The sequence below is a fragment of the Lissotriton vulgaris genome, chromosome 1_1 (assembly GCF_964263255.1).
Source record: "Lissotriton vulgaris chromosome 1_1, aLisVul1.2, whole genome shotgun sequence".
Lineage (NCBI taxonomy): Eukaryota > Metazoa > Chordata > Amphibia > Caudata > Salamandridae > Lissotriton > Lissotriton vulgaris.
The window spans coordinates 1,409,071,944-1,409,095,936 of record NC_141685.1 but is presented as its reverse complement, the minus strand read 5'-3'; the positions used below and the strand labels follow the sequence as shown (position 1 = coordinate 1,409,095,936).

At 42.2% G+C, this 23,993-nt stretch overlaps 1 protein-coding gene across 1 annotated transcript in view; it reads left to right on the top strand.

Moving 5' to 3' along the window:
• COG5 (component of oligomeric golgi complex 5) overlaps positions 1 to 23,993 on the top strand; it is a 1,241,975-nt gene that overhangs the window by 66,032 nt on the left and 1,151,950 nt on the right. The gene's annotated exons all lie outside the window — the stretch shown is intronic.

Below are 23,993 nucleotides of genomic sequence, written 5' to 3'. Positions count from 1 at the left end.
CATAAGCTGCAAACAGTACCTGACCTAAATCTACAAAGTAAAGCCCTTCCACAGTGCCCAGGCACCAAAGTTAGATGGGAATCAATACTGCAGGTCTTTAAAATTACAATTGCCTTGTAAATGTCTTGTATAATTCCCTGAAAACCTGTCCCAGGATGCTTGTTTCTGATCCAGGGAGGACCTGGCTTGCCAGCTCGGGCTGCACATTTCCCATGAGGAGTAGGTTCAAGACTGATTTGCATATGGCTGGGCCAAATCGGGGGCGGCGTAGTGCGCAAAAGAACGATGGATTTAACCCAGATCGATTGACTGGGGGTGAATGTTTGATTGATTCAGCATTCCGTCCATCATTAGCTGCTGCAGCACTTTTCACCCTATGGGGGATGGGTATGCCAGACGTGGGCCCCTTGCACACTATGCCGCTGGATTCAAGCTAGCCTGGCTGATGAGGGCAATACCCCAAAACCGGTCCCAGTATGCGTGTTTCCAGTCCAGGAAGGACCTGGCTTGGTAGTTTGGGCTTGGCTGTTCCCATGAGTAGCAGGGTCAAGACTTATTTGCATATAGGTGGGCCCATACTGGGGTGGTGTAGTGAACAATGGATTTAACCTAGATCGCTTGACTGGGAGTCCATCATTTGTTGCCGCAGCACATTTAAGAATGTGGGCCCCCAGGAAGAGGATTGTGCAAAAACGACCCCTAAATATGGGAAATTGCTAACTGTTTCTAAGCTGCTTTCCATCTTAAAAATGCGTAAACGAGAGTTACAGAGACTGCATGACATTAACTGTAACTTTGGGAAATTAGTGCTGCGGTACAGGCTTGTGATTAACCCTGTAAAATTTGCCACCAAATTTCTCAGTGCCCTTGAGGGGTCGACCAACAGGACTGCATTGTCTGCATATAGCAGCACAGGGAGAAGTAGCTCCTGAACCATTAGGACATCAACACTATTTGTTAAGTTTGACTCAAGCTTGTTCATATATAGAAATGATAGAGGGGTAAGCCTTGACTAACACCTCTTTCTAGAAGAAATTAATCTGGTAACTCCCCATTTGATCAAAACCTCACTAGAGCAGCGAGAGTCTGACAAGAAAATAACCATGACCAACACATTTTCAAAGCTCATCTCAATTAAAAGAAGCCAACGCTTAGACCGATTGACCCTGTTTAATGCACAGGATAAGTCCATAAAAGCTAAATACAATGTAGTACTTGCCTATTATTAGATTAAGATTAAGACATTGCTCCACAGTGCCTAGTTGTTCTGTTAAACCTTTTTGTCAGGGACTTGGAATATTTTTTGTCTTAGCCCAGTCCCAAATTCTGTTAAAAATGGCTCTACCTAAAATGTTAACCATCAAATCAATCAAAGAAATCAGTCTATAAAATTGTGGTTCCAATCTATTGCCCTTCTTAAAGATCTGGACTAATAAGGATGTTGACCAAGACTGTGGAAACTTTGTAGAACAACAATTATTCAAAATATTAGTTAAAAGCAGGGCTCATAGAGACAGATCACGCTTACAACATGCATTGATACCCCAACAGGGCCCCGGGCTTTACAAGAAGAACTCTGTCAAATAGTTGAAAGAACTTTATTTTGATTAAAACTTACTCTCTATCCGACTGCTGGCTGAGAGAAGTGCCTAAAGCCTAATGAGTGTCAGCATAAAAACTATAACTGGCATAAAAGTGTGAGACCCTTTAAGAATTTGTAAAATGAGTACTCATTGTTAAAACTCATTCACTAGCTCTAATCGAACTTTGGGTTGTGCTTTTGTGTAGCCTCCATTAAACTATCTAAATTTTGTTTCCTAAGTTCCATTTTCTTAATTTTATGAACAGACTTATAATTCGGTCGACAGGATTTATCCTTCTCAATATTTCTAATTTGGCCAGCTAATGCTTCCCGAAAGCTTCTGTTAGCAAGGTAACTGACATGGCAAACCAATGTGGAGACAGTGCTGTCAGTAGCAGTGCATTTTTAATGCACAACCAATACAGTACCGAGAAATGTACAGAGTCTAATATTTTCCAATAAACAAGCCAAAAAGATATGAAGATTGGATTTTACCAGATGCTTATAAACTTAGATGGAGAGGGGGGATTCCACACTGACCTCCATCCAGGGTGCTGGGTTGAGGGGTGACGAATATACTCAGCTGTTTAGCGAACAAAAAGCATAGCAGGAAAATACGATGTAGTTAAAAGGTTGTGACCCCAAAAATTAGCATCCAAAACATCATTGCAGATGTAATTCCTCAGGAAACCAGGGACTTAAAAATATAGGCAATCATTGAAGGACCAAAGGAAGTTGCCACATCAGTAGTTTTGAAGAAATTATTCTTGTGCGCATTTATAAGATCTCAGGCCAAAATATAAGTGTCTAAGCCTCTATGATCAGTGCTTCCTGAAGATACTGTAGAATATATAGGATTATCAGGTGAGCAGATATCAAATGTATTTGCAGATACTTTACAGTTAAGATCTTCACAAATTATCAAATTTGTCTGTTTTTTTTAAAGATTGATTATGAGATGTCAAGCTATCAAAATCAAACAGTTGAATATTTGGATTGATAAAATCGTTCGTATAAAAATAATTAAGTACAAATAAGGCTCCTTAAGTCCGCTAATAAGAAAAACTTGGAATTCCACACATGCAATTTCCAAAGGTATAGGCTTACCAGTTAAAGAAAGTTTAAACCAAGCAGTTAGACATCCCTACACTTGGGTCTGTCAGAACTTGATCGGATGGCTGGCTTTGAAGAACCTAGAAATCCATCTTTGAGAATAGTGTTAACAGGCCACATTTCCTGTAAGAAAACTAGGTCAAAATAATTAATCAAAGAAATCCAGGCAGACCGATTAAACTTAGTCTGAATTCCTGCAGTATTCCAGCTAATTAGATTCACTGCTTTGGGACTGAATTTAGAGGCCTAAGATTCAAATTGATTTCCTCAAGCGTAGCCATGTTGGGTGAAAGCACATTACAACAAGCACTGGTAAAGCCAATAGGTTTCACCTATCTATTGGCTTTGTCAACGTTTTAAATATTGCACAGTGGTGTGAGCTGCTGTGCTAGATAGTTTAAAGAAAGAAAAAAAAGCGATATGACCAGACCGCATCATAGCACTGCGTTCCCCTCTCGTACGCTATGCTTGTACAGACAAGTTAAAATGATTTTTCCTGTACTTAAAATGCAGTTTATATTCTTGAACAAATGCCCATTGCAGTTACCAGCGTGCCAAAGTGTAGCTAGCTGCAACACTGATCATTAAGAGGCTGCTGTGTTACAGCCAGAGCTGCAGACTTTGCAGTTGATGAAGCAGGTTCGAGTCTCGATGCTGGCTCAACATCCTATGATTCCGGACATATCGTTTAATTTCCCTGTGGCTGTAAAACTTAATGTGTAATGTAAAGTGATCCAAGTCCTTCCAGTCAACATAACGCTATATAAAACAAGCCATGCAGGGTGTGCCGGGAGTGAGGTGGTGGGAGGGACAGGCCAGCAGCAAACTGGGATGGGACATGCAGTGACGAAATTGAGGTGGTGGTAGAAACAGGCAAGCAACAAACAGAATGCGGACGCTGAAAAGTAAAAATAAAATCGCGTGTAAAACAAGTTGAAATTGTTATTTTTCCCTATACTTAATTAGCAGTTTATAGTCTTGAACAAATGCCAGCTGGGAAAGTGTAACTCACTGAGCATGGGGAGGCTATGGCGTTTCAACCACTTTGGAACTGGAGAACCAGGTTCGAATCTCAGTGATTCTCAACATTCTGTGATTTGGTGGCAAATAATATAATCCCCCGTGCATGTAAAAATGAATGTGTCCAGGTGTAATTTAACTGGTGCTCATGTAAAGCGCTCCAAGTCCATCCAGCGGACTTTGCGCTGTATAAAACAAGCTATGATGGAGGGTAATAGCGGCGTGGTGGGGAAGGGGCATGCAATGACGGCAGCGAGGCAGTGAGCGGGACAAGCCAGCAACAAACTGGGAAGAGGCATGCAGTGATGCAAGTGAGGTGGTGGTAGGGACGGGCAAGTCACAAACAATGCGGGTGCTGAAAAGTAAAATAAATAAAGTATGTTACAAGTACGCAGCCAGTGGAAGGACACTGGCTGCTGGAAACATAATTTGGTCCAAGCTCTACAGCAAGGAAAAAGACGTGAAGCCGAGCAGGAAGCTGGAGGCAGGAAGAGGCGATGACCAACAGAAAGAAAGGATACAAGAGTGACATGGGGGCCAACCAATGGTAAGTAAAGGTAAGTAATGGGCGGCTGTAAGAATATTTTTTTTCGTTACAATAGATTTCACAAGCACAGTGTAGGCAAAACCTGAAAAGTTGGGATCACTAAAGTCTCAAGTCGGTCCACTGCGGATAAATTCTGAAGAGCCAGAAATCTGTTACATAAAATATCATTAACTGCGGTAAAGGGACTAGAAGTTTTGCCTTGTGCTATATTGATTCTAGGTAAGGAAAACAACTGTTTGTTGGCTGCAAACTGGTTGCAAAATAATATATTATGCATGTAGATAGGACTTCTAAAGTTATTTACAATAGAATCCCCTTCCAAGGATTTGTTGGAGTTGGCCACCCCAAGGTACTACTAACAGCAATGTGATTAGTTAGACTTACAAATATTGAAACCCTTATGTGTAGACAACCTATGTAAAACTTCATTCTTTATTTGATTAGCGTCTTCATTACTGACAGCTATCAAGGCTGTAACATTAGCTAATAATAAAATATACAGGCAGGCCAAAGGAGGTAAATTAAGGGAACCATGCAAATTAAATAAATTAGCAGCAATAGGAATAAGTTTGTGTCTGTGTTTTGCTGGAGCGTTTAAGAGCAGGTCTAACATGGCTGTTACGGACATTGGTCCAATGAGCAACATAAACTGCCTGTCCCACAGTAAATGAAGACTTGGTGTTTTTCCAGAGAATGATGTGAATTTAGGGACGGAATGTAAGGAGGACGAGAGGGGGCTAATGCATGAATTGTGGGAGAAACACCGGAGGGAACATAAGGGGCAGCTCATAAAGAACTTAATCTGTAGTGTGCAGTCAGTGTATTCCAGTCGTTGATAAATTATCTGTAGTACGGCATTCAAGAGATCCTCAATCCAGAGGTATAACTGGATCACTAGAGTCGCCGCATCAAATAAATAGGGTGGCAAAATGCCCATTATTCCAATTCATCTTGTTTTTCCAAGGGCAAAGGCTGAGTACGCTGCCCCTTCCTTTTGTGTTTCGCCACTGACTTGGCAGGGGGCGATTGAGCCTCTAAGCCACCGGGTAATTCCATAATTGAGTTATCAGTATTTGTGGGGCTATTGCCCTGGATGGTAATACTAAAATAATCAGACTGCGCCGAAGTAAAAGGGCTTTCCAGCGATAATCTCCTTTCAGTAACTGTCATTTCTTTAGAGATCACTTCTCCAGCACGCTCTAAATAGTTTTCTATTGCACAGCCCTGAGAAATAGGTCAAGCAGTACTAGATGCTCACACATTATGCTGGTACATTTGACTGGAAGATGGCAGATGAGAGGTGACTCAGCCCAACCTCTGTTGGCCACTGACTGGCGCAGATGGACCCTCTCTTTGCCAGGTCTTTGCCCAAGTAGTGCCCGGGCAATCCATGCCCTCGTCCCGCTCCGCAGTTTATAGCCGAGTGCAATAAGTGCTTGAGCAGCCGTGCTCTGCTTGCTGCTCCTACCCAGCAAGGCTGAACTCTGGGCAACGAATTCCAGTTACCCCAGTAAGTGTCAGGTGTTTGAAATCTAGAGTTGGAAAGGACGGTGTATAACCCTCATCTAGGTTTCAGGAACCCTTATCATATTACTATTTTTATTACATTATCCGCTCCCATGTGTGGTGTAGGATAATTGCTACACTGAAAAATATTTATTGCCTACCACTTGATACGCTGCACACAGAAGACAAGGACTACAAAGGCTTGTCTATGTTTTTGTTTGTTTATATTAGGACAATATGCTGTATGCTGGGGTAGGGGCCCCCGAGAATACCGAAGTGACAGCTGAATGCACACTACCCCACCATGATATACCCCCATTCATGGATCGAATAGGGCAGAGGGAGGTAGAATCTGCAATCAGTAAAATCGTCCAAGGCAAGGCACCGGGCCAGGATGGCATCCCTGCCGATCTGTTCCATGCCAGCCCTAAGCAATGGTCCAAATTCTTCTCCTTTTTGACCAATGCCCTCCTCCTAGGACCTCCAGTCCCAAACTCATGGAAGGGAGCAGAAGTGATCCCTATATATAAGAAGGGGCCAAGGGGTGACCCTGCCAACTATCGTCCGATCAGCCTGATTGACGCTGGTCAGAAGGTGGTTGGCAGAGTCCTCCTTGAAAGGATCCTCTCCTGGGCAGAGGAGAACAACATTATCTCCCCCTTCCAGGCGGGGTTTAGGGCCTGTACAAGTACTGTGGACCAGGCTTTCAGGCTGTTACTACTGCATTGGAAGACAGTCTCGATTAGCAAGAGTGGTCTGTACCTGGCCTTCATCGATCTGAAGACCGCGTTCGATCTGGTCCCCCGAGGGCGGCTGTGGGCGGTCCTTCACGAGATGGGGTTCCCTCTGCCCATCCTGCACCTGCTGGCCCGCATGCACGATGGAACTTACGCACGCATTCGGTGGGGCACGAAGGAGCAGTTAACAGAAAAAATTCCGGTGAACAGAGGCGTCCGCCAAGGATGTGTTCAGGCGCCGACCCTCTTTTCCCTATTTGTTAATGGGGTGGTTTCTTTTCTAACTGACATTGATGCTGACGCCCCTAGTCTGGCTGGCGTGAAGGTCCCCGCCATGCTCTTTGCCGACAACACGTTACTAGTTTCCAAAACGCTCATGGGGCTTCAAAAACTGCTGGACCGGTTTTGTGTCTTCTGTAACTTAAGGGGCTTGGTTATCAATACTTCCAAAACAAAGCTCCTTTATTTCAATCCCAGTAGAAAAGCTAATCGCACGCTAACTCTCAATGAAGAGCCGCTAGAGCGGGTTAAAACGTTCGATTATCTTGGGATTAGGATATCCGACCAACTCAAGTGGAAACCCCACATTGCAAAAATGGCCCTAAACCACAAACGGGTCGTGGGCGCCATAAGGAGGGAGCATAGATCCTCAGTTTTAAGACCTATAGCCTCTGCCTTAAAGATCTATTCAGCAAAAGCAGTAGGCAGCGCACTGTACGGGGCAGAGCTCTGGGGCTTTAGTAATGTTGACCTGCTAGTAATGGCTGAAAACCAATTCTATAAGGAACTGTTGTCCATCCCCAGGAGTCCCCCTAGCAAGCCCATTCAATATGATCTTGGACGCAGATCTATCAAAGATCTTCTAATTCTGCGTCCGCTTCTTTATTGGGCTCACCTGTGGCGTACACCAGAGCTAGAGAGCTACGCAGACGGCCTCAAAGAAATCATGAGCTTGCAGGGGTCACATAAAATAGCCTGGCTTTCTAAAATAAAGGAACTTCTGTTGGCCATTGGCCTTTGGGTGGCATGGGAGTCCGGTGCTTCATTGTCCAAACTAGAAGTCAAGCAGGCTTATTGGCGGTGGGTCGACGCCCAGGAATATAGAGCGGATAACTTGGGCAGACTCACCGATGAGTTTCGACTGCACAAAACTGTACCCTCACTTGAACCCTACATGGACTTTATTAGAAAACCCAAAGATAGGGCATTATATGTACAGTTTAGAATAGGAACCCTACCAGTCCGTGAACGCACCTCTAAATGGAAACCCCCCTACCAGACGCCTGCCACCTGTCCGCACTGCAGCACCGAACTGGAAACTATCCCACATGTTTTCTTTGTCTGCAGTGCCTATAATAAGCCTAGATCCAAATGGCTAAAACCTGTCTGTCGCCTTTTTGAGACCAGAGGCTATGCCCCAGCATTAAGAATTTAACAATCTGATCCTAACACAGTACTGGCGTGCGGGGTAGCCAAATTCCTTAGTTGGGCGTGGGTGATCAGATGTAAAGCTATGTGACGAATCCTCTTCTAGGCAATCCTTGGTTCCTTATTTCTTTTAAACTCAAAGCTGTAAATTGTTTAATACTGTTTTAAACTGTCTTTTTAACTATTTATTGAGTGTTTTTTAATATTATGAATTGTATTTTAATTGTCATGTGCTTTTAAGATATTATTATATCGAAATAAAGCTTTGTACTACTATTAGGACAATTGAAAAAGCCTTTTGCTGCTTTGCCCCAACAATCTAAAACTCAATAGTGGTAGAGGCATGCAATTCGCAAATCTCTGCCTTTTGTAGGGCAATGAAACCTGTCTGTTCAAATTACACTTTTTAGTGCTATAAGTCCCTATATTTTCCATCCTACTGTTATTCTACTTGTTTGTAGTACGTGTCACTCTTATTGTTTATAAAAAGCCCTGTTGTTCTCTGTGAAATGCTCATCTATGCGTGGAGGGAGTTCTGCACTATAAAGGTGTCTGAAATAAGCGAATGATGGCCTCGTTTCACCTCCCATCCACGTTGTAGTGTTGGCATCATGAACTGTTATGTGAAGGGGTCACCTCCATTATTTTAGATGGGTAATTTTGGTGGTCCAGGTGAATTTTCACTTCCTCGCCAGCAGATAATATCTAGTTTGACAAATTTGTATACTTTAAAAGCACAGGGCTCTGCATCGTATCCTACGCCGATGACACCCAGCTCATCCACTCGTTCAGGAAGAATCCCGAAGACACCAGACTCTGTTTTCAGGAGGGTATTCAGAACGTGGCAGCCTGGATGAAGGACAGCTGCCTGAAGCTAAACTCCAAGAAGACCGAGGTCCTCATCCGAGGTCCCTGCTCCTCTGCCTGGGATAAAACCTAGTGGCCCTCGGGAGCCCACCCACCCCTAGAGTCAACGCTCAGAACCTCCGCATCATCCTTGACTCCTCCCTCTCCATGAACCGCCAGACCATCGCTGTCGCCTCTACCAGTTTCAACTGTCTTCGCATCCTCCGTAAGACCTTCAAGTGGATCCCCTCCGTCTGCAGAAGGACCGTCACCCACGCACTCATCACCAGCAGACTGAACTACGGCAATGCCCTCTACGCCGTAATCAACAAGACTCTTCTGCACAGGCTCCTGACCATCCAGAACGCCGCAGCCAGACTCGTCCTCGGGACACCACGCCATGAGCACATGACCCAACACCTATGAAGCCTACACTGGCTCCCCATCGAGAAGAGGGCCACATTCAAACTCCTCACCCACGCCTACAAATCCCTCCACAACATCGGACCCAAATACCTAAACGAGAGAGTATCCTTCCACGTACCCAAGAGGAACCTCCGCTCCGCCGACCTCGCCCTGGCAGAGATCCCCTGCATCCGCAGAAAAAGAACCAGTGGAAGAGCTTTCTACTACATCGCAGCCAAAACCTGGAAAATGCTCCCTGTGAACATCAGACACTCCCGACCCTGCACACGTTAAGGGAGGACCGCAAGACCTGGCTCTTTGACTGATCAGGACCCAGTAAAAAGGTTTCATGGCATAGATAGAACCAGGTTGAACGGCTGTCCCAAATGTGAGACGATGAAGCAGACTTTTTACATATGGCTTGGAAGTGCCCATATCTGACGGCCTAGTGGAGCTTGGTTACATGCAGACTCAGGGAAGTGACTGACATAAATATCGAGTGCAGAGTGTGCCACTGCTTGTTACATTTGATACTGAGCACAAGTGATAGGTTCTGCCCAACAGTAGAATACCCATCAGATGGATGTCTCCACGGAGTGCTAGATAAGAGCAATGACGGAGGGAGGTGTGAGAGTGGGCACTGGCAGAAGAACATTGGAGGCAAGAGGTCCAAAAGGATGATGAGGTAGAGGAAGACTGTTGTGACCGGTCGGTAATGTTGCAGGAATTAATAGCTCCAGACATGGGGACTCATTCCGATATGGACCTGGATCAAAGACTGAAAGAGCAGCTGTCCTGTGGTTTCTGGGCAGTGGTTATCCAGGAGCAAAATATTGATGACTGAGGGTAACCTGAGACTGTGAAGGGGGGATCAGGGGAGATGCGTGTCTTTACCCCTCTTCGACAGGTGTTCTGTCTTTGAAGGTAGCTCTGTCGGCTGCTTACGTAACACTGTTACACTGTTGCAATTCTTGACAATAAAGAGATATTTAAAAATAAAGACTTTTTTTAAAGTGTGTAAGTCCGACTTTCCTTCAAGTGCATTAAATCTCCCTTTGATATATTAAGCTTCTAGGAATTTGCAAATCTTGGTTATTTTGCTCTACTAGCTTAATATCTTTAATTATTGGGCTTTTTAAACTGGCTTTGGAATTATTTACTCTCTCAAGATATTCTGCGAAAGGCTGGCCTGGACTGGAAAACACGTTGTGTTATTTAATACAACCTGGCTTACAGTAGCAACCCTTACAATTGGTAGCATGTGTTAGACTTGACATCATTGGTGTGGTCTTCCCTCAAACCTTTTGCCTTCACCCCTCCTGTTTTCTTAAAAATGTTTTTGTTGGCACTAGTACTCTGTGAACATTACCACAGCTAACTAGTGCTAAAGTACGTGTGCTCTCTACCTAAACATGGTAAAATTTGCCAAAACCTGACTGGCATATTTAATTTACTAATATGCCCCTGGTGTATGCTACAACATTTACCTACGGCTACTAGTGGGCCTGCAGCTCTCATTTTGCCACCCACTGAAGTAGCATTTTAAAAAAAGTCTCAGGCCTGCCATGATAGCCTGTTGTGCAGTTTTGAACTGCCAATTCGACCTGGCAAAGTAAACCTTTTGCCAGGCCTAAACATTCCTTTTTTTAAACATACAAGTCACATCTAAGTTAGACCCTAGACGACCCACAGGGCAGGGTGTATTGTATATAAAACACTGGACATATGTTTTTAAGTTTTACATTTCCTGGTAGTGAAAAATTCATAACTTTTTCCAATACTGTTAGGTCTACCTCACCCATAGGATGATATTGGGTTACCTTATTACATTTAAAAAGTGCTAACTTTGATTGGGAGCAGGTAGAAATGTCATGTTTGGACTCAAATGAATTGTAATTTACATTCCTTTTTAAAGGTAAAGTCAGATTTTGGATTACAATTTTGAAAACGCCACTTTCAGAAAGTTGGCATGTTCCTTCTCAAAAGTTTCTATGGCCTTCTACGATTTTCCAGCTGCTTCAGTCTGTTAATGACTCCCCCTTTGGGAATGCATACTTGGCCCAGACAGTGAACAATAGGGAATTAGATTTGGGCAGGATGGGCCACCCTGCCAGGATGGTTAGGTGTGTAGCTGGTTCCTGCCCCACTTAAATTTTAAAGGGCTTATCCCCAGCACACACAAAGAAACCTAACACTAGTCTTTTCTGACCCCAGACTTCTTTGGGCCTTATCAGGGGAAGGGAAGAACTTTCCAGAACCAGACGTGGGGGTATCTTTGAAAATTCCCCCACTTCAAAGGATGTCATCGGGTATAAATATTGGACCTCCTGAGCCACTCTTCTGGACCTGCAGACATTACAGAAGGAGGACTGCCATGTTTCCCAGGGGAACTGTTCTGCTGCCGGAGGCCTGCTTTGTTCCCTAGAGGAATTCCCTGCTGGTCGCAGCATGCCCTGCTCTCTGCAAAGGAAGACTAGACCTGCTCCCTTAATTGCAGGCTACCTGAGTAACTCCAAGGGTTAGTTGACTGACCTAATGTTCTGAGCTACAGGAACACAACAAGCTCCAGAGGCCTCCTTACAACTGCCCTGCAGCAACTAGACCTGCAACTATCCATGCCTGATCTCTGCTGGCCTCTGCTAGAGTGCGTCACTGAGCCCCAAGAAGTGCCTCCCCAGGTCTTGGACCCTTGGCTGGCATCAGAGTGCACCCCTTTACAATAAAAGGAGAAATTCTGTAATTTTAGACTCTTTGCGTCAGACTTTGAGAAGGTAACTATTTCAGTGGGCCTAACCCGATTGGAGTTTGGAGTATATATTTTTTAAACCTAGACTTTCATATTCAAGCTTAACGTGTAAGAACATACATAACAAAGAACATGTACTGAAGTAATGTAATGATATTTAGGAATTCTAGTGTCCAGATGTCATTAGAAATTCACAGTAGCACAGTATATTTTTTACATATATGATTGTGTTGTTGCTGCAAACCCATGATTCATGTCAACAATGGAGTACCAGTAATATTTTAAAACCAAGAAAATTTGAAAAACACGCAGATCATGTTATGAAAATATAAATATGAATTTTTAGAGAGAATATATGGCTAGCAACCAGTTACCACATATTGTAGTCCTATATTGGTACAGAGGGGTGCTAATCACATGCAAAATTACAAAGATTGTCAGAGGCATGTACATGTTATTAGACCTAAATATACATGATAGAACCAGTAAAGCACTTCAGTTTGTTCAGTTACGCCTTCATTAATTATTGATTTCTCAAACTTGTGGTTGGCTTCATCTATTGTGGTAGTTGGAAGACTGTTTTTTGGATGTTTGCATCTGCTTTCCTCTGTCTCAAATCTAGACATAGAGCCACACCCCTCACATAATTTAGTGGTTATAAACTTGAATAATTTTAGTAGCTTGTTTCTCGTCTGTTGGAAATCTACCTTTGACTTGGTGATGGTTGAATATTGCTTCATCTGGCCTGTGCCATAACAACTTAGAACCACTCAGTATTGGGAACTCCATTCAGGCGAGCTATTGTAAAGACCAGATGATGGCAGGTACAAAACAAAATACGAATTAGCTATGGAAATTATTTTTGGCTTTCAAGCTAGGTGTGAAATATCTTGCGAGGAAAATTGTAAAATTGTGTCAGGATTTTGTTCACATAATTACACTTAATAAATTGGACATCGCTCAATTACAACTCTCCTATAGAGGGAGCATATTGATCCCCAGAGTGAAAGCTAAACATTAATGTGCATGCTATTAACAAGCATTGGCAAAGCCAATAGGTTGCAGCAATTTAAGAGCTATTCAGTTAATCAATACATCAGGGGTTGGGAAAGCGCAACTATCAATACATCAGGGGTTGGGAAAGCGCAACAACTCGCCCTCGAGGGCCTCAAGGCGCTGGTCAATGTTAATGTCTTTTTGCCATGTTGAATAGCAGCACGTCTGCTGTTCAGCGTGTCTGAAAGCAAAGTAAACAAGTATGAAGCCTAAGCCTGTAGGTGTGAGGGTGTGAATTAACTGGGTACATAATAATGTTTTAATTGACAAATCATTACAACAAATAAAAAGATCATGCGTGTTTTGAAGTGCATTCCAGAGCATTCAGCAAGAAAATACCTTCTATAAATGTTTCTCTTTTATAGTTTTACACTGTTCATACTCAACCCAAATGCTTTCTCAGCGCTGTACATGAGCATCAGTTGCATTCACTCATTCTTAGGAAAGCAGAAAGTGATTAGCCCACGATGTTGAGCTGATGCCAAGATTCGAACCCGGCTACCCAGAGTCAAAGTCAGCCGCTCAAGTAGTTACTTCACATCCTCTCCTTATATATACAAGGAAGCATAGGGGAATAGTAAAGAAGAAAGCTTTTAACAAATTGAAGGAAAGCTTTTCCACTGCACAGGTAGGGTGAAAAAAAATACGGCGGTGGCAAGCAGCAAACATTGCAAGTATAAAACTAGCTATGTTTACGCAGAATCAAAGGATGTTGAGCCTGCCACCGAGACACATACCCAGTTCCCTAGCTTTAAAGTCGGACAGTTAACCCCTTCCCTGCAGGGCATGTTTACCAGCTGTGCTGGGGGGGGGGCGGGCAGCCCCCCCCGGTGCTCATGACGAGCTGAGCTCGTCATGAGCCATGGTGGTCATGTGCTCATGACGAGCTGAGCTCGTCATGACCACACCCGTTTCTTTAGAACGCTCGCACAGCAGGGGAATTTGCCCAGCTTGCAAGCATTCTAACGGTCACCGGGGCTCATGACGAGGTGAGCTCGTCATGAGCATGGAAGGTGTTAAGAAGGTACTCCACATTCTCCCCCAATGCTTATAAAAGGAAGCACAGTGAAGCAATACGGAGGAAAGCTTTTAACCAACTAGGAGGCAAGCTTTTTCACTGTACACACTTATACAAATAAAAAAAATCACATCAACAGAACATGTAGTTTTGTAATCCTTGGTGGAAGTTTAAATTGTTGATGCTATAGTACCTTAGCTGTAAATCAGACTTGGAGCGTGCATTGAAATCTGACTCGTGGTCAGCAGCACAGCGCTGTCTCTGTCCCTTCACATGTGCAGCTGTTATTAAGGAGGGTGAGCAAGACAAGGGAGCAGTAAAGCACTCTGTACAGTTGGAACGGTATTTGGGGGTGTGGGTGATGGCAGATGGGAGTAGACTGGCTAGTAAAAACACGAGCACTGTGTAAAGTGCTGAAAAACAAAGAAAAAAGTAGGCCCTAGAATCTGCCTAAAAACGGGAGCAGTGGATGTTTACAAGTACTTGGTCCATGCTCTGGGTGAAGGCTAAACACAAGAAGAGGCATGACCATGTATGCCATTGACAAATGGTGACAAAAAATGAAACAGACGATGGAGCGAGCAAATGGGAAGCCTGTGGGGGGGGACTGCAGCCTACATATTAAACACAACACTTCTCTTCGAGACAGCGCATGCGCCGTCTAGACGAAATCTAAAAATGTTCCCCAATATTCAATCACTTGACTTGTTTAGCATAACTTTTTTCCTAATTTGGATGGCTCCTTGCAAGAATTTTGCTATTTAATTATTTTCTGTTATTGAGTTCAGTTGGTACATTGGCCTTCGATTTAAACTGCACCTTCACAGTAACGAAGATGTATTTGGTACATCTTCTTCTGAGTGTGTCGTATAAAGCACAAGTAGTTGTGTCTGTTAAAACAGTGTATTTTTTCAAAATACGTTTTATGCATACAGCTAAAATACAGTTATTTATATATATTTTTCACACACTTACAATTTATGGTTTGGCCACTTAACACATGCTTCATTTATGAGCATGATTTGTAGCATGCTTATTTGCAGAAGAGTTTTGTGAAGTGGTCTTTTCCCCTCTTTTTACATTTGTATTTTTGTTTAGTAGCTTATAGTTAGGTGTGAATTGGTCATTAAGATGATCAAACTGTCTCTGGGCATTTTCTCACTATGATTTATCATGGGGCGTTAATTTTTTAGGTTGAGCCAAGCGTTGCAGCGCATGCACTGTTCGCTCTGCGAGGCAAGCTGTAGTAGGGTATGCTGTAGAAGTGCTGTGGAAGGCTCCACCCGAATTTTTCATCGGCTGGTGTCATTGTCCTTGGTAAATGATGGCTTCCGATTCAATATGAGGCTTCAGTCCCTCCTTATTACCTCCCGGTCTCCTTTTGTGACCGCCCATAAAGACTGGATCTTTTACTTGCGGCGTTACACAGTCTCCTTCATAAGTCGGTAAACACTATTTTTTTCAGACGGCTTTGGTAATGGCGGCGCGTGTTTATTTTTGCATTGCGCTTTCACTTTAACTATAGCTGCTGCCCCACCCCGCGAGTGCTGTGTGGGGCGGCAGCTATTGTTAAAGTGAAAGTGCAATGCAAATATAAACAAGAGGCTGCCTTTGCCCAATGGCGACAGCTTGTTACTCTTCCTCGCAGAAAAAGAAAACACTTCGACTTTTTATGGATAGTTCGACTAAGCTACGAAACGCAAGAGACTCAATTATGGCTGCCATAATTAAGTCTCTTGCGCCATACTCACTACAAGCCATCTGTTTTTGTAGCTCTATTCAATCTCTTGCATATATGGACTACAGTAGCACCGTTCTTGCCTTATGCACTACTTTATGTATACACCCCTTCGTATTTGGAGGCCAAATGAGAGATGTGTTTGATACATCTCACAACATTTTTTAATTTCTCGAAGTTGTAAAATCGTTATTGCGTTACTCTTTACCTTCCTATTTGAAAATATAACATCCACTTAACTTGACTACAGGTGCTACACGCCTTTGAATGTTTGGTAAACATGTGAAGGTTTTTACGTTTTAAAGAATAAATGTACTTAAATATTGTAATGCAAATTCAAAATATATAGAAAAAAATACACATGACACTTGAAAACGAGCACTGCCTTTTTAAAAAGTAGAAGGCACTTTTTCAATTTCAACTATTTGTATGCGTTTACTTTAAAGATTTCAGCTCAAGTTGTTTTCCTTTTCAGTATTTCGTAGAAAAAAATAACTATAATAGGTACATAAAGCTGTGCTGCCCCCAGGTGTTTTTATAAAGAAATGCAATATGTGAGAGCTGTTAGAACACGGCGGAGGCTCACCATTCAAGTGCGTTAAGATAACGATGCCTGTGATTATATTTTAAACAGTTATAAAAGATGAGCTTTTAATTCTCCCCGCTATTTTATCATCGGATTGCGTTTTCCTAGATCCGGAGGAGGCAAGATGGCTGCCGTGGGGAAGGCTGTGTAAGCAGCTTGCTCCCTCGCTCCTGGCGTCCTATCGTTTTATCGTCAGAGAAGGAGAAGGAGAAACCTAGCTATTCTGCGAGATTTAACGTGCGAAAGCCGGCTATGGGGCTCTCGTAAACGGGCTCATTTCACTTGATGACCGTGGAATAGCACTGATCAGCCGCTGCCATTATCGCCGCTGTGGACGCCGCTGTGGACGCAGTTCGAGCTGAGCTGGGCTTGACTGCTTAAAGAGACGGAAAACTGAGCGCCGCGGAACCTGAAAGGCGGCTTTTCTTTTTTCATTTTCTGACCGGAGGGCTGGATCCGAAGCTCCGCGCTGGAAGAGAGGCAGAAAGGCGTCGACCACTTCCGAGCAGATTTCAGCAACGGCGAAAAACACCCAACAATTGACTCCGATCTTACCGGAGCTTGACTTGTGCAGGTCAGAAGAAGTCACGGAGTCACGGTGACATAAACGTATGAAGAAAAAAAACGGGGAAGAAAATAACTATATCGTGTTATTTCAGCACACAGCAGTAAATTGCTACAAACTATCCTTGCATCAGGCGGAGCTTACGAATGTTGCTAAATTTCTTTGAGATCAATCGGCGGTCTCCGCTGTGGCGTGCTACACTTTGCCTGTGCTGGGCACAGAGCAGTGTTTTTCCCGGCAGAGGTGGCTCACGGAAGAAAAAGAGGACGCCACTTCCACTTTCTGTCGCCACACGCAGCAACAGAAAAACTGGCCCTGGGTCTGAACTGAATAACGTGGAGCAAGAGAACGAGGAGATCGAGATGGCAGAGGCAACCAAAACCATCACCAAACAGGGTAAGAACTTCAATAAGGGGGCTGCTGCTAAATCTAATGAAACACTCGGTACAAAAAGCTCTGCACTACAATCTTTACCAGATTTATTTGAAAAGCATGCTGCAAAAAAAAAAATAACTGATATTGAAAATCAAAGTACTGATATAACTGATATAACCGCAGCACAATCCGCTAATCAATCATCTGTAAGCGGTGATAATCAGGATAACTCTAATAATCCCTCTACTTTGACACCCATTTTGATACCGACCGACTCTTCAAGGAGGGGTATTATGGGATTTTCAGTTCCAGCTTCGGGTGGAGTTATCACCAATAGAGCGTGTTCTCTTCCATCGCTGGTATTACTATCAGATGAAGCGCCAAGCGAATTACGAAATGTAAAAGAAACCATTGTACAGCAACAAAATCAAGAGCTCCCTGAAAACTTTTATTCATTGTCTGAACTCTCATCCGACGAGGCGAATAAAGACTGGGCAGACTTTAGCGGTGAGAGCCTATCTTCTGAGGGTGAGATTAGTATGAGTCCTGATAACACTAATGCAATAACCATTATAAAAAAGAAGCGGAGAAAGAAGAGATCTTCTCGTACAATGAGCCAAGAGGTTGCTCATAATTCTCCATCCACTGCTTCTGTTGCCAATGATATCCCGGGGTCTAGCCATAGCGCTATACATGATCCTAGTATACAGCAAGAGAACAACGACGAGATTACACTGAAGACAATATTTGATACTATGATGTGTCATAGAGCAGAGAGCAAGGCCGAGAATCAACGAACGCAAATGACATGAGCCAAAGTCAAAAACGCAGTAAGACGTGCAATCAAATTATGTTCAGAGACTGCTGATAGGGTCACTGAAGCTGAGGCCAGGATAAACGTACTAGAAGAAGAATGTATGGCCCAAAGACAAGAAGTGGGAGATTTTAAGGACGATCTATCTGACAAACTAGCTAGTTTGGAAAACCAGGCCCGTAGAACCAACTTGCGTTTTTTGGGGATCCCTGAAAATAAAGAAGGAGGAGACCCGAGGAAATTTATCATTAATTTATTAAACGATGCTTTTCCTGAATTTACAGATTGGGATTGGGCTCGGGAAGTACAACGAGCACACAGATTCCCATTTACAACAAGGAAACCACGACACGGACAGGAAAATTATCCTAGGGCCATTTTGGTGTCATTTAACAATTTCCTTGCTCGCGAACTGATATTTCTAAATGCTAGGCCAGATAAGAAAGCGGACGGCCTAGGTTGTCAGTTTTTTGTGAGACCAGACTACTGTCAAGCTACTGTGGCTCAACGATGGCAACTGAAGCAACTAATTCCTGATTTTCAGAAGAAGCAAGTAGCAGTATTTCTTCAGGGTCCCGCAAAATTAAAGACTATATACAAGGGCCAAACAAAATATTTCATTTCTATTATTAAAGCTAAGGAGTACTTGGATTCTCTTTGAATAAAAAAGAGGAACTTTAATGTATAGTATGATAAATTTAGAATTTAGAATTTGAGCGTATTAACTATACCGTTTAATAATTATTTGATTGCAGGACCATTATGTTTCTCTATTTCTACAGTCTCTTTCTTGCTTTCTTGAACTTTTTGAATTTTCTCTCTCGCTCACTCTTCTTCTTCCCTTCCTTTTCTTTTTTTTTCTTTTCTTCTCCTTTCTTTATCTTTATCTTTAGTAGGGACGCCATGGGCTAGGGACACGGCATTCATTCGCTCCAGGAACTGAAAGTTCCTGTGCCTCATATGGTGGGGAGGGTGGGGGGAGGGGTTCTGGGAATAAGGGTGGGGGTGGGCAAGGGCAAGGGTTGGTGGTGGGGGTGTAAGGCAGAGGTGTTCAACGCAGGGATGATTATAATTCATTTAAATGATAATATTGAAGAGCAAATACTTGTGATGATGGTCGATGATTTTTTTCTATTACTTTTGATATGTATAAAAAGGTGAAAATATGTACTATTAATATCAATGGTCTTAATGATTTAAAGAAGATTGCTATGTTCCGAACAATGCTCCAAATGTTGAATATTGATTTGCTTTGTATACAGGAAACCCACATCTCATGGGATAAACGTTTTCTTTTGAATAACTTGGGATTGGAAGTTTTAATCACATCTAAGCAAATGGGTATCAAAAGGGGTGTAGCCATCTGTATGCGAAAAGGAGTAGGGAAATGTTTAAAAACACTCTCTGACAAATGGGGTAGATGGGGACTGGCTGAGCTAAAAATCGGAAGCTGTAAATTTACCTTATGTTGCATCTATGGTCCCAATCTGGATGATGCCGAATTGTTTAACACTATGAATATAGAATTATCCACTTGGACACAACCGATTATAGTCTGTGGAGACTTAAATATACACATGTCAGCCGATTGGAATATTAGATCAGAGAAGAGATATATGGGTCGGAAGGTTAAAACTTATAAAGCACTTAGAGACCTGGTACTTAGTAATGGGTTAACTGATGTCTGGAATAAATTTCATTATAATGACCCCGGATATACTTTTTTTTCTACTCCTTATCATAAATTTGTTCGTTTAGACTATTTTTTTGTATCCTCAATTTTTTTGGAGAAAATTCGTATTGAGATACTACCACAAGTCATCTCAGATCATAATCCCATAATCGCTGAGATGCAATTTTCTACTGATTACCAAAACTCCACTAGATCCTGGTCATTTCAAAGAAATTTATTATTAGATGAAGAATATCTTCAATTTATGGTTAATATCATTAAAGATTACTTTCTAATAAATAACGATACTGCCTCTCCACAAGTAGTTTGGGACTCTTTTAAATCCATTGTACGGGGCGAGACAATCAGCTTTGCAAATTATAAGAGGAAAAAAAACCAAACAGATTTTAGGGACAGGTTAAACAAGATTAGGCAGGTTGAGTTGGATTTATCTACCGCATGCAAAAATAATGTTAACATAGAGGATGTACAAACACGATTAACCATTGAACGCTCAGGTCTTAGAACACATATTGCCGAAGAAGTAGCCGCAAAATTTAAACAGTACAAAACGGAACGGTACGAATTCAGCGAACGTACAGGAAAAATTTTAGCACAGCGCTTACGACAAAAATCGTCTCATAACGAAATACAATGTGTCAAAGATACAAATGGAGTCCTCCACGAAAGCAGGGAAGGCATATTAGAGGCATTTCAGGGTTTCTATAAGATGCTATATAACGATTTTAACAATGAAGTTGACAAGACTCTCAATCCCACAGATTATTTTCAAACCATTAACCAACTTTCGTTGAGTACAGATGATATGGATTTATTTGCTAGGTCAATAAGCTGGGAAGAGATTGAAAGGGCTATCACGAGCCTCGCAGCTGGTAAAGCCATGGGGCCCGACCAGATTCCTCTTGAATTTTATCGGACATTCAGATTCTTGCTGAAACCAGAGTTGCTTAAAATCTTTAATATAGCATTTCAAGACAAAGCTCCTGATTCCTGGTCTACGGCTACTATAGTCGTTTTTGTCAAAAAGAACAAGGATCCAAAGGAATTAGGCTCGTATCGGCCCATATCCCTGATTACAGCTGACAGTAAGATTTATTCTAAAATTCTTGCAAATAGATTAAACGATGTTATGCCGGGTTTGGTTTCCAATATTCAACACGGGTTTATTAAACACAGGGACACCACAGATCACGTTAAACGTGTTATTGCACTGTTGGATTGGGCTCAGGCAAAGGAATCCCCAGTCGGAGTTATTCTACTTGATGCTGAAAAAGCGTTCGATAGAGTCGATTGGGGGTTCCTTTGGTCTGTGCTAAAATGGAAGGGTTTTCCATCACAATTTATTCAAGCTGTACAGTCACTTTATTCAAATGCAAAGGGTGTAATAAGATTAGGTGCGGATATTTCTAGTCCATTTTTAATCACCAGGGGGACCAGGCAAGGGTGCCCCTGTTCTCCACTTTTATTTGCACTTTATTTAGAACCTTATTTGAATAGATTAATTACAGAACCTGGTATCCCACCTGTCCGACTCCATGAGATTGACCACAAAGTCCTAGCTTACGCAGACGATGTGGCCATTGTAACTTCTGATTCTTCTTCCGCCTTACCCAAAATAATAGAAATTGCTTGTGATTTTGGAAAATTCTCTGGATACAAATTAAACATCTCAAAAACCCAAATTGTACATTCTGAAACTGGTACACCTACCGATATCCCAATAAACGATACTGCTACATACCTTGGTGTAACTATATCATCCAAAGTAGATGATATTGTTGGACTAAATCTGGATCCTTTACTTATATCCACTAACAGAACCTTAGAAAGGATAAATAATCTACATCTATCTCTATTTGGACGGACCAATATTATTAAGATGTTGATTTTTCCAAAATTTCTTTATTTTTTTCGAACCATTCCCCTATTTTTCTCTATGTTTCTTTTTAATAAAATAGATAGGATGTTGTCCAGATTTCTTTGGGGGTACCGCCGTTCAAGAAGATCTTTAAAATGGTGTATCTTACCGCAAGGGCGTGGTGGGTTGGGAGTTCCGAACTTTAGAATGTACTACTGGGCTATAACTCTTAAAACAATTAAGGTTTTATTATTTCATGACCATGTCAATGAAACCTTCCTGTCACCATCCATTTTTGAAATGCTCTTGGGAGCTCATGTGCGCCAATGTTTATTGATATTTATGGAGCCGAGCTACTACAAAAAAACAAAATTTAAGGTTCTTCTTTCTGCTTTTTTGGTTTGGAGACAAATGAATAAAGCTTTACGGATAATCCCAAAATTGAACTTTTATACACCCATCTGTTGTAATATCTCGTTATCTGGTACCCTTCAAGATATCCCCACGAATCGATTCCGCCTAGGACAGATTCATTTAATTGGACAATTGTATCAAAATGGGGCTCTAATGTCTTTTTCCGAACTTCAAGATATATTTGGTCTCTCCAGAAACGAATTTTTCAAATATCTACAAATTCGCAGCTTTCTGGAAAAAAAAATCTCTTATATAGCGACGAAATGGAGACCAATGTTGTTATGGAGAGCGGTAGGAGGGATAGCCGCATTGGCACAATTTATCAGCTAATGGTCAACAGGCTGCATGATGATCTCGACCAACAAGCCCAGAAATGGGAAAGGAAACTGTGTATAGAAGGGATAGATCTGGTAAGGGCGTTTGAGATCAGCAATAAAACATTAATTAACAGCTCTCTTAAAAGCCAACATTATATGGCATCTTTAGATCTTTACTATACACCGGCGAAACTGGCCAAATGGAAAGCTACGAAAGGTATTAATTGTAGCCGATGTGGTACTTTAGCAGCAGACTCATGTCATATGTTTTTTAGCTGTTCTAAACTATCTGTATATATAGACAGGATAGAAAAGTTTTTGACTAATTTGCTTAATATTAATATTAAGTTATGTCCATCTGTGATTATTTTTGGCTTATATGTTCCTTCCGAGAGTTTATCTGTTGATCAAGAGCATTTTCTGTTTATCGGAATGTCTATCTACCGTTTTTGTATCACCTCAAAATGGCTAGATGTTGATCCACCATCATTTGAGCAATGGTTGGGAAAGTTGTTAAACGTATATAGAATGGATAAAGCAGTGTATAAATTGAAAGGACACAGAAAGAAGATATTTGCTAGGAAATTATGGTCTCCTATTGATAATTGGATTTAATTTTTTTTACCGACCACATCTGTAAAAAGGGATATCTCATGTTTTCTATATCTCACCGGTTTATTTTCTCTTCTTTTTCATCTAATTCTTACCTGGCTTTGTTAATAATGTATTAGCAATTATGCGAATGATTGTCATTGTTTACAATGTTTTTTTTTTCTGTTGTTTTTTCTTCATCCTTGTATTTTGTATGCCTCTGCCATTGAAAATAAAAAAAAAAAAAAAAAAAAAGGATTGCGTTTTCCTTGTCTTGGTAGAAACATTTTACGGTTGCAGTGGTTGAAAACCACGCAAATGAGTTGCATTTCCTATCGGCAAACTTTTTTCACAACAGGCCAATAATATTCCTACTTTAAAACCGGGACCTCACTCACAGGTGTGCCATTCCAGGCTGCACAAGTAGTGGGTTTATGCAGACTTGTAAATATGAAAGAACCCTTGCAGAGGTGTCTACGAACCATAGCCCGGTAAACCTATTCAAGGGGAAATGTATGATTGATCAGTGCTATCTTTTTCTTTTGTTATATCTTCTTAAGTGATATAATGCCTTGGAGCCGTGTGTACACGATCCTTGGAATGTGATTTGGTAAGGACAGGGGCGGCCTTAGGCATGTGCAAGCTGTGCACCTGCACAGGGCCACCAAACCCCAGTGGCCACCACACCAATATATATCCATAATATAATAATTCTTTGCAGTGGCGTCACTGGGGTTGGTGTCACCCGGTGCGGGTAACTCATGGTGTCACCCCCGCACGACTTACCGCATGGACCACCTCTGTCGGAAATGTACGGCGCTAGGTACTGTCTTGCTCCCTCTCTCTGTCTAGCTCCCTCTGTCTGTTTTACTTCCTCTAGCTCCTTCTGACACCCTCTTGTCTGTCTTACTCCCTCTAGCTCCCTCTCTGGCTTACTCCCTCTAGCTCCCTCTCCCTCTGTCTTACTCCCTCTAGCTCCCTCGCTCTGTCTTGCTCCCTCTAGCTCCCTCTCTCCCTCTCTTACTGCTTCTAGCTCCC